The sequence below is a fragment of the Chrysochloris asiatica genome, unplaced genomic scaffold (assembly GCF_000296735.1).
Source record: "Chrysochloris asiatica unplaced genomic scaffold, ChrAsi1.0 scaffold00261, whole genome shotgun sequence".
NCBI lineage: Eukaryota > Metazoa > Chordata > Mammalia > Afrosoricida > Chrysochloridae > Chrysochloris > Chrysochloris asiatica.
The window spans coordinates 3764739-3772500 of NW_006408779.1; positions in this window are offsets into that span (position 1 = coordinate 3764739).

Below are 7762 nucleotides of genomic sequence, written 5' to 3' on the forward strand. Positions count from 1 at the left end.
GGGCTCTTTTCTGTAGTGGGTCATTTCATGGACTCATTTAAGAAGAGCAGAGGCTAGTTTTCACAGGATCAGAACCATTTTATTGTCTTTTACTTTCTAGTTTTTTGTTGTTTTTTTAACTTTTCAGAACCAGACCAATTTTACTGTTACTCACTTTTTGCCCTTTAACCTCTCCAATCCTTCTGCCTCCGGTCTACTCAAGCCCTCGGGGTACACATTCACAGTCTTTCTTGCCAACATTTCTAATGCCCTCATTACCGCAATCAGTTCAGCTTTTTGAACTGAGGTCCCCAGCAGGAGGGCTATTGCCTCTACCCAGTCTTGTAAGATTACCGTTACACACCCTGCTAACTGAGTCCCTTTCTCCACGTAACTACTTCGGTTCACAAATAACGTCTAGTCCTCCAGATACAGTCAAACAGGTCAGGGTGGCTGAAGAATAATGGTCAATAATTTCTATATAATCATGGTTCAGCCCTCCAGTTGCCACATCAGGGAAGAGGATGACAGGTTTAGTCACCTCATAATTCACAGTGTAATATTCAGATTGTCCAGTAAAATAACCTGGTGTTGCCCAGCCATCTGGTTGTGAGCCATAGGCTTCCCTTTCCCCCCCCCCCCTTTTTTTTTTTTTTTTTTGTAGCAGGGACACTTGATGGGGACAGGGATGTGTTGACCACAGTGAATTTCTCGGCCTCTTTCCTCAGAGAATATTGGTTTTTATGGGATGGTCAGTTTCCAGGCTTCAATCAGACCTTGATGGGGGGTGCTTGTTGGCTCTCCCGGAGTTCCACTAGTCCACACGAGGGATTTACACCTGATTGTCGATCTCAGGCCATTATGACTGGTTTGCTGAGTTTGAATTAGTAATTGCCAGGCATGTTCATGAGGAACCTCCATCTGCAGACTTTTGGTTTCAGGAAGTTGTTTGAATATGTAACTTTGGAAGCAGGTCCTGGCCCAGTAAGGGGACCAGACAGTTACTTTCTTTTCCCCAATGAAGCAGTCCAGGGGTTTCAGGAAGAACTGGTCCTCAGGCCTCCCTGAGATCTCAGTTACTATTACTGAATGGAACGATCACAGTCGGTCCCCCATTGTTATTTTTAGCTGAGGTCCCGGGGGTGGGAGCGATAGGGGTGGCAGAGGTTGATGCCAAATCATGCTGTGCCCCTCACCCCCTGACACCGTGGGTTTTCTGTAGACAATGAAGCTTGTTCACCATTTGTTGAGTCGGACTGGCATTTTCTGCCAGATCCTCCCCTGAGATTTGGGCATTTATTTGCCCAGTGTTCAGCTTTTTGCAATAAGTACATTGGTCCCTGCTTAAGGTTCTCTTACCTTTCAGGGGTTCTCCTTGGGGTGCCCCACAGGATTACCTCTAGTGGTCATTTAAGAAGACAGTTACCGCCTGAGACTCCTTGTGCTCTTGGCTGTTAAATACCTTGAAGGTGATGTCCACCAGCTGGGATGGCTCCATGCCAATGGCCCTGTGGAATTTCTGCCATTTCTCTCCAATATCCAGGGCACTTTGGGAGATAAAATGTCATGTTAACCATTTGGATATTTGCTGAGTTCTTAGGATCAAGGTCTGTGTACTTACAGTAAGCCTGGTAGAGTCTTCTAAAGAATTCAGAGGGGTCCTCAGTTGGCTTCTGCTGAACTGCCCATACCATGTTCTAGTTCTTTTGTTTAGGAACTCCCCTCTTCATTCTGAGAATGCACCTTTGATAGTTCTCCAGCCATGGCAGGCCCATTTAGATTTCAATTTGTGTCAGCTAGAGGAATTGCCTTGACTGCAAGGGACCCATTACGGTGGTTTTTTCCATAGATGCGTGTTGTTTCGTCTCATGCCTTATCTCAGACCAGCCTTCTTAGTTGCTGCTCAGGAGCATTGTCATCTGCCCAATTAGGATGATGGGTAACGAAACAGTGGTTATTAAATTTGTTATTTTATTTGAGTTCCTGGTGTGGCACTGTGGGTCAGTGCACTGACCACTAAGTTGGTCCGAACTTCAAGGTCAGCAGTTCAAGCCTACCACACAGAGTCACCATGAGTCAGAACCGACCCAGCAGCACTGAACAACATCTCAAGAAGAGGCATTTGAATTTTTCCTGTTTAACAAGTCCAAGATAGAGAAAGAAGTATGTGCCCAGTAATACCCTGTGGCGTGCCCTTCTGTATTTAATTCTGTGGGCATCTGCAGAGCGGGTATTGCCTTGCCTCTGTTCCGGGTAGTCCTCTACTGAAATGGGTCCCTAGAAGGGTATGGTATAAAGAAAGAACTTACAAACTGCTTTCCTCAGAGTGTGGCTGAATATGGCCGGGCAGGTTCACTAGGTCAAGTTATAATTTTCCCAAATGGAAGCGGCTGGTGTACCAGGAGTTGTAATAAGACAATGTTATAATATAAAGCTATATTTTAAAAAAAAGTCATCATTTATCTTTTTGTATATTCACGAGGAGGCCTGCTTAGAACTGTTTTCACCTAGTATTTTTCTCCATTTTTCCTCTGTGTGACTTTTATATCTTTCTGCATTTTTACAAGGTCTTCTGTTGCCAGAGCCTGGTCATCTGTTTGTATGCTGTAGTTAGCAAAATTAAACTTCTCACATACCCCTCCTCCTTCTGCAGCCAATAAGTAGTCTAGGGCTAATCTTTTTGATAGATGGCATTTTGCATCTGGGTCTGTTGGTTGGCAAGAAGGATTGGGGCCACCCCAGTTCCGTTGGTTGTAGATTCAGTTACCTAGGAGGGTGCCCTCACATTTATAGCAACTATAGAATAGTCGTTACTGTTTGGCCCACCTTGGTGGTGTGGGTGTATAGATTACACAGATTTCTCCCTTGCCCACACCCCAAAGTCTAATTAAAATGAGTCCCACGGCGGATATCCTCGTGCTCCCGGTTTGTGGCTGAAGCAGGGCGGCTTGTATGTCAATGATATTTTGTGAGGGTTGGTAAGGGTCTGGGGCATTTCAGTAAAGCTGGAGTTTAGTCTCTTCCGGTTATACAAGTCATTGGAAGAAAAGGGGATGTAAACCAGGAAGGGGCGGTTTCCCATTCCAGGGTCAGGAGTGGCAGGAGGGGATGTGTTTCAGAGACCTGATGTGAACACAGGTGATGTGGGAGGGACGGGGAAGGAGAGTTGGGGGAAAGGAGTAGGTTCTGGGACCTGAGCATCAGGGACAGGGTCTGGAAGGGGGGGAGCAGGAGGGTTGGGTGGGTGGTTTTAGGGAGGGGGCATGGGGACATCAATGGCAGAGTCCCCTGGGTCTTGGAGGATTGTGGGGTGGGGTGGAAGGGAGTTGTGACGGGTGGCAGCATCTGACACCGTGTGACAAGAGTGACAGAAGTTTATGAGACTGTCCGTCCCTGAGGGCGCATTGCTGGACCCAGGGAGGGAGAGTCTTTGTAATTTGGAGCCAAGGATCTATGTAGGGAAATAGGTCCAGATGGCCCTGTTTTCTTATGATAACTTTATACACAGCAATGATATGGCAGAGATCCAGGGTCCTGGAGTCTGGCCAGCCAACTTGAAAGGAGGGCCACTCAATTTGACAAAGAGTTCGGAGCCGACCAGGGGTCATGGGGTCACCATAATCTCCCGAGAAGCCCTTGGAAAAGTTTTTTAACATGCAGTCAAGGACAATGCCTTGAGATTGAGACTGGCCCATGGTTAGGGGTAAGGGAATGGGAGGAAAACTGTAAAGAGGAGGAAAAGACAGTAAATCAAACATGACCTCATCCAGAGAGTGGTGACAGGAGGTCCCTGGAGGAGGAGGTTATATAAAAAGGTCAACAATTCCCTGCTGCTTTGGAAGACAAAGGGAGGCGGGTTGTGAACAAAGGTCCAGAGTTTGTGTGCAATGCTGCCGATTTCTACCCCTTGGAGATGTGCCCTCACCCTAATTCCCCAGTTCCATCCTATCTGGGTCTGGAGAGTGTGCTGGGAAAAGGTGAGTTGGGTCAACTGCCCCACAGAGAAGGAGGTCCCTTGTGTGTGAGCTGTGTGGCCGCAGGGATGATTCCCCAGGGAAGGTCTGACATCCCTGAGCACTGATGTTGTTGATTTAGCCCTTTATGGACAGCTCCTGAGGACATGGCACCATGGACCAAATGTAATGATTTAATACAGTTAGGAAAACAAGCTCTGTATGTGCATGACCTTCTTGTTTTCTGCCTGCCAGGACGTTGCTTTTCAGGTGATTTCTGGAACACTGGCATCAGGACGGTCTAAATTAGGGTTTAGGGGTTGGAGGTTGAGGTTTGAGGTTAGAAGGTTGGGGTAAGGGGCTAAGGTTCTGGGGAATCAAGGGGTTGGGCTCTGAAGTCCAGGGTTGAAGGCTGGGTGTTAGGATCTAGGTGTCAGGGTCAAGGTCCATGGGTCAGAGTCATGGTCATGTTCAGCAACTCATGTTTTGGGGTACAGTGCGTGAGATCAGGTTAGGGGTAGGGTTTAGGATATGAGAAGAGGGGGTTTAGTGTGAGTCTAAGGAATGAGGGCTAGGGGTTAGGGTTTCTAACTCCAGGTCTCTGCGCATGCCATTATAAAACATTAATTTGCTGGTATTTGCATAGCTTCCATCACAGTGCAACAAACTGTCTAGTGATGGAAGGAGGCACCTATACGAATACGTGTCATTCTCCTTGTCTTGTTCAATGGTCTCGAGGTAAGGAAGAACAGACTGCAGACCAGGACAGCTTGAACACAGCAGATACAGATGCTTTGGCAGTGGTCCTGATGAAGAACATGGGAAAGGTGGGCACTCTTGAGGTGAACTCTGGAGTCAGAACAGCCCGCAATTGCTTGTGGATTAGAGGTATGAGATGAGGGGAATGGAATAGCAAAGGTGAGTCCCAGGATTCAGTCACTAGAGCCATTCTGTACAATGTGGAAAACCAGAGAGGAACAAACTTGGGAAAGTGACCAAAAGATTTCTTCTGAACATGTTAGAGTTGAATACTTAGAGTCATCCCTGTGTGGAGCGCAGTGCCCAGCTGTGGATTCATAGCTGAGGTGGTTTTCTGGGTTCCAACTAAGAATTTGGATATCACCAGCCTATATAGATAATTAGAAAGTTGTTATAAACTCAATTAGATTTCCAATCAATAGACTTATATTTACTATAGGAAATTTTCAGCTGTATAAGAAGACTCAGGAGGTTGTTTGCCATATTTATTAATAGTCAGATTACAAGAATTACAAAATATGTGTTAAAGTTTAGAAATCCAGAATCAGAGCTTCTGATCTCCTATCCCTGTCTGTACCCTGGGTTCACTAGTATCTATGCACATTGTAGCAAGTTTCTTGGTTGAATTCTCCCTGGTCACAAATTGTACTTGAATGAAAAAGAACCACTTGCTCATTTCCTCTGTAAATATCAGGCCTTATGGAGGGAGGCTGGTTCTGTTTGGCAAACGTGTCATGAGACCATCATTTCTATCTCATTCTCTGACCCCATGACCTGCCTGTACAAGTGGTCTCCCAGCTTCTCAGTGCACTAAGAAAGGTTACCTAGTGGCTTGGGTGGTCGCCAGGCACCTGGGTTAACATAGACAATTTCTCTGAGGCTTAGGCAGATGGTGGGCTCCCTAGGGCACCCTCAGTTGTGAACGCCTCCAGAGGGGGCCCTGAACAATTTTCCAAGTCTCATTTGAGGAAGGAGCAGACACAGGTGGGAACACAAGAGCCTGGGTCCCAAGTGTGTGTCCCATCATCATCTCTAGTTTCCTTTGAATCAAGAAACTTCATTCAGTGGCGTCTCAGCTCCTACTAATAATCACCACCAGCATCACCTACCAGCTAGGGCAGCCTCTGCAGGCTGTGGCTGGTCTGGGAAGCCTGCAGGGGACTTGGAGATTGCCCTGTAGGTTCTGCCAGTGATTAATCTGGTCCTGATGGAGAGGCGAGTGTGTGGAACCCTAAGATCTGAATCCAGGTCAGAGGATGCCCAGCCTTCTCCAATCTCAGGGTCTCTCTGGTATGCACCTGGTTGTTTGCTTCTTGTCTCCACCATTCCCATCAAGGCAAGAGATCATGCGCCCCACTTCAATTTCCGCTTCTAAATCCTTGGCTGAGAGTCTGAATATCCGCGATTTGGCCGGTGGCCGCGAGAGGACGCTCGAACTGTCCGAGTTCTGCCCACCCGACGTCGCCATGAGCGTGAGAACAGCCTAGCGCTGGCCTCAGACCACCTGGGCGCCGCTCACAAGCGAGAGCAGGAGTTTTCCTTCCCCCGGGACCCACCCAGTCTGTAGTGAGGATCAAGCTCCCTCCTTATGGGCCCGTCTGCTGTCTCCAACAGGGAGCACAGAACCATGCGTTTCCCAGACCGGAAATCACGCTATTTTAAATTAATAAGTTTTATTTCAAAACTCGACTCGACAACACTCAGCAACAGCAGCAAATTCCCAAACCGGAATTCATTATTTTTACTTTTCTGGCTTTAAAGGAAGCCACTTCTTGAGTGTTTTATGCTTCGTGTTGATCTCGTTTTCACATGAGACATCGTTGTCAAGTATAAAATTCTCTCATGATCCAGTGACGGTCCTCAGTAAATGAGCAAGCACACAAGCAAATGATACACACACACACACGTATACATATACATACGTACACACAGATACACACACGTATACATATACATACGGACACATACTTATGTACACATACATATGCACACACATACATACACGTATACATATACAGATACATATACATACATGCACACATACATACACATATACATACATACATATATTTTTTTCTTCAGTATCATACAACGCCTTTTGAAAGTTCCCACTGTGACTAGTGTTAATAAAATTTCCAAACTTTTTATGCTTGATTAAGAACGATCAACATAGTACATATTAAATACCCACAATTGTGTGCCGCTTAGAACCATTTGTGATGAAATAGTTACAGATCTAAAATTGTCAGAATAATTGGTTGCTTTTGTAAATCGTCGGATTAATTGAAAATGTTGTTTCTGAGTGCCATTGAGTTTATTCTGGTCCATAGTGGCCCTGGAGGTTTCCAAGAAGCATCTGGTGGGTTTGAACTGGCGACCTTGTGGTTTGCAGCCCAGGGCTGATCCTACAGCACCACACCAGAAGTCGAAATCTTTCCAGGAGCAGAAAGCCTCCTCTCTCTCCCGAGCAACGGCTGGTGGTTTTGACTGCTTCTCAGTCCAACTTGTTACCCACCAAGCTACCAGGGCTCCTTGCTCAAACTGAAAATATTCTCACTAAGAAACTGAAAATATGAAAGTACCTGGTTTAATTTCACATATTTCCATTTTAAGGTGAAATTGGAATGTCTAGAATGTCCTCTTCTGGTTGTGACGTGCCTATTTCATCCAGCAAGTCAAACATTTTCCTTTTTTTTTTTGGTATGCTTTCACATTAAGAACGTCTATTCTTAAGTCTTGTTAAAGTCTAACATTTATGCAACATACTTTTTGTCATTTAAAAATGGTTCCAGGTTGTAAAACAAGATACCTCATGAATATTTTGATTTGTATCATTGGTTAGATTTCTTTCTCTCATTGTCTGAAGACTTGGAAGCAAAGGGATAACTGAACAGCCTGGTTTTTTTTTTTCCAAGAATTTTCCTTGGTGAGTTTGATTAACTGTCTCATTTGGGTTCAATTATCCTTCCACTCTCATAAATGGCCTAGGAATTGGCAGCCTATTGGCAACAGTACTGAGGATTACATCCTAGTGCATTTCTTCATTATGTTTGGTGGTGCTGGTGTGCTGT